Here is a 3,835-nt window from a genome sequence, read left to right as displayed (position 1 = left end):
GTATTAACTGGGCTTCCCTGTAGGCGCATGGATATTATCCTATCACGTACAGCATTGTACCTCATGACTGATCTGGATATGTTCTTTTTGATGATGAATGCAACACCATTCCTCTTCATTTTGCCATTCCTGGCATAGTAAACCATGTGGTTGTCAGATTTAAAATGGCCAATACCAGTCCATTTCAGCTCACTAATGCCTAAGGTATCAATTTATGCATTTATGTGTTCCATTTCATTTTTGACAACTTCCAATTTTCCCAGATTCATACTTCGTACTTTCCATGTTCCTATTTTCAATGGATATTTACAGCTGTTTCTCTTCATTTTGAGTTGTGCCCCATCAGCAAATGAAGGTCCTGCGGGCTTTTCTCTCACAGGCTTTACTCCATTCGTGTCATCATGGTCAACTCTACTTTGAGGAGGCAGCTCTTCCCCAGTCATATTTTGAATGTTTTCTAACCTGAGGGTCCCATTTTGGCTCTTTATCTGACAGTGTTTCTCTGCGATTCATAAGGTTTTCAGTGACTGAATAATTGAAAGTAGTTCATCACTCTTTCTTCCTATTCTGTCTTTGTCTGGAAGCTCATCTGAAACCTGTCTACCATGGGTGACCCTGCTGGTACTTAAAATACCAGTGGCATAGCTTTCAGAATCACAGAAACTCACAACCACCACAGTAGGACAAAACAACAGATGAGTGGTGGCCGTTTGGTTTCAAGTGGCCGTTTGGTTTCAAGTGGAAACTACCACTTTAAATTTTGAGGAGATCTGTGAGCATGCGTAGTAGAACCCTGCAGGGGAGGTGGTGGGTGTCTATTCGCTCAAGCATCTCCTCTAGTCACCAGAATGGAGGTATGCTGATAGCAAGAGACCTATGAACAGATTCCAAAAAAAGGAATGTCCACACCTGTACCTCTGCAGTTCTGTCAGGCATTCATGGTTGTTCTGATCCTTCCCCCTGCTTGGTTTCTCCCAAGATGGAGGCTCCCAGAGCAGCTGAGCGTCATGAATTAGAAAGCAGTGAATTTCTTGATTCTGCCACAAATTCCCCTAGCTGTAAGCCTTCCAATCTTCTAAATATTCCTTTATATGTGGTTCAGAGTTCTAGCACCATCCCCTGAACCTGCTTGGTCCAATATTCTGTGTTGTTGGTGACAGAACTGCTTACTGCTCATCTACCCGATCCACCATCTTGAAAATGAAGAGACCTTATTATTAAGCCTTAAAAAGACAAATCAAAGACAATCATCCTGGGCAAAGGAATCCATCAATATACTCACAGTGCTGTTGTTATTAAGTGCCGTAGGGTCAGTTCCAACCCACAGCAACCCTGTATAGTGTTTCCGAGAAGCTGCTGTGAGCTTCAAGCGCTGACATTGCTGTTCAAACCAACTTTGCAGTGCAGCGCATTAGCCCGCAGCGCCACACCAGGACTCCCATGCTCATAGTACAGAGACTTTGTAAATCTGCTGACTCATGGTCAGGGGGTAAATTATATATGACAGAATACAAAGGAAATCATCACAAAATGCTCAATGGATCACGGACACAGACAAGACTACAGAAGTAGGGAAAGGAGCAGGATTGGAATGCATACATAATTACAGATTTTAAAGTTTATAGGATTGGTTCTGGGGCTTCAGCCACCTTGAGGGCAAAACTGCTCCTTTCTGGGCTTGCCTGGGGTTTGTCATTGTCACAATGTTGGTTTAACATTGTTGTTGTTAAAGTGCCATCAAGTAGGTTCTGACTCATAGGGACCCAATATAGGGTTTCTGAGGAGCAGCTGGTGAGTTTAAACCACCAACCTTGTAGTTCAAACCGACAGTGAGGTCATGCACTCCTACTACATAACCACACCAATTCAAATGGCAACTGAACTTATGTCGAGATTCAGAATAGAAATAGTATGCACCCTCTAGACTGCAGTCTTCCACAAACCAAGTGTATAGAATTTAAGTGCATACAGAACTCAATAAACTTTCTTTTCATAATAAACTTTTTTGTGCGTGTGAAAACTGAGTAACATTTTGAGTGACTTTCTAGTCAGCCAAGAGAGCAGAAACTTAGTATCAGTCTTTTGGAATACATCCTGCCATTTTTTCTCACACCCATTAAATCTAAGTGAAGGGGCTTTTATGTAGATGATGCCCACCTCTATTATCTGCAGGCTGTAATCTTTGATATTCTTCAGTAAGTATTTTAAGTCCTCTTAGCTTCCAGCAAGCAAAGTTGTATCATCTGCATATTGCAAGTTGTTAATGAGTCGGGGGAAGGTGATAAACTAAGTACAAGGGAGAAAGGAACGTTTCAAAAATCAATATTTCATAACAATACAATTTTAATGAAATAAAGGAGCATCTATACCTGTCAAAAAAGTAATTTTGCATTGTCTCCCAACTTCAACGCAGCTGCAAACTCTGTGTGCAATCAATCAATCTTAAGCAAAGTTTCTTTCTCTTCTTTTACTATTTTGTCCAGTGAGTGTGGCACACGGTCACCACCTGGTGGCAGCATATCCCAGTCACGGATTCCGCTGTTAGGAGACAGGTTTCAGTTTCAAAGATTATGGACAGAAAGACAGCAACACATTATGTATCTTCTGACGAAGTGCACAGCATCTATGAAGCAGCCTTTGCCAGAAAATCAAACTTGAATCCAATGAAAGCTCTAGACCAATTTACAGAAAATGCAGGAGAAAAAGGGATGTGTTAAATGACATCATGAGTATGTGAGCAGTCAACCCAGAGCATGGCTAATTTCCCAGGACGAACACCTAATTTCTTTTAAAATGTTTTTTAAAGCAAGAGAAAGAAAATGCTTTAAAGAAAATCTACATATGAAAAGAGATTGAAGAATTTAAAAATTCATGGAATAATCAGGGAAAAGTGGATGCTAATAAGACATTGGATATCAAGGAATTACTATTAATATTTTCGGGGGTGATCATCATATACTGGTTATGATTTGAAAAGTAAATGGTTTAATATTTCTTTAAAAGTAGATTCACTGGCATGCTGCCAGTGGCACAAAATGGTGGAGAAGTCTTGCGTCAACATGGGCACGGCCTACTAACTGCTCCGCGACCCCAGGGCGCCCGGTGTTGCTGAGAAGGCAAAGCGCTTTGGGCTCTGTTGTCCACTCTTTAGGGAGTGGAAGTGCTTCCACTCGTCCACTGCTTCCAGAAGTGGAAGTGCTCATGGATCTGAGAAATCTGCAAGGCATACATACCCCTGCAAGGTCTCCCTTCAAGGAAGATTCTAGGCGTTCCAGATCAAAGTCCAGGTCCAGATCTGAATGTAGGTCTAGATCCAGAAGAAGTTCTCGAAGACATTATGCAAGATCACGTTCTCGGTCATGCTCCCATAGACAATCCCGTAGCAGGTGTTATAGTCGAGATTATCCCAGACCGCATAGCCACAGTCATTCTCCAATGTCTACTCGCAGGCGTCATGTTGGGAATCGGGCAAATCCTGATCCCAACTGTTGTTTTGGAGTTTTTGAGTTGAGTTTATACACCAAAGAGCGAGATCTAAGAGACGTGTTCTGTAAGTATGGCCCCATTACTGGTGTATACATTGTATATGACCAGCAGTCTAGGCGTTCAAGAGGATTTGCCTTTGTATATTTTGAAAATGTAGATTACGCTAAGGAAGCTAAAGAGCGTTCCAATGGAAAGGAGCTTTATGGTCATAGGATCAGACTCGATTTCTCCAACACCCGGAATTTATATGGGAAGACCTACCTATGGCAGCTGACGCTGTCGTGATTACTATGACAGAGGATATGATCCTGGTGTGGCACTGTGGGATAATGCGTCAGACTAAAAAGTC

At 42.0% G+C, this 3,835-nt stretch overlaps 1 pseudogene; it reads left to right on the top strand.

The window, feature by feature from the left end:
* The first annotated feature begins 848 nt into the window (after positions 1-848).
* LOC102824722 lies at positions 849-3,829 on the top strand (annotated as a pseudogene).
* The last annotated feature ends 6 nt before the right edge of the window (positions 3,830-3,835 follow it).

The sequence above is a fragment of the Chrysochloris asiatica genome, unplaced genomic scaffold (genome assembly GCF_000296735.1).
Source record: "Chrysochloris asiatica unplaced genomic scaffold, ChrAsi1.0 scaffold00053, whole genome shotgun sequence".
Lineage (NCBI taxonomy): Eukaryota > Metazoa > Chordata > Mammalia > Afrosoricida > Chrysochloridae > Chrysochloris > Chrysochloris asiatica.
The sequence above is the reverse complement of the archived record's forward strand: the minus strand, read 5'-3'. Positions and strand labels throughout refer to the sequence as shown.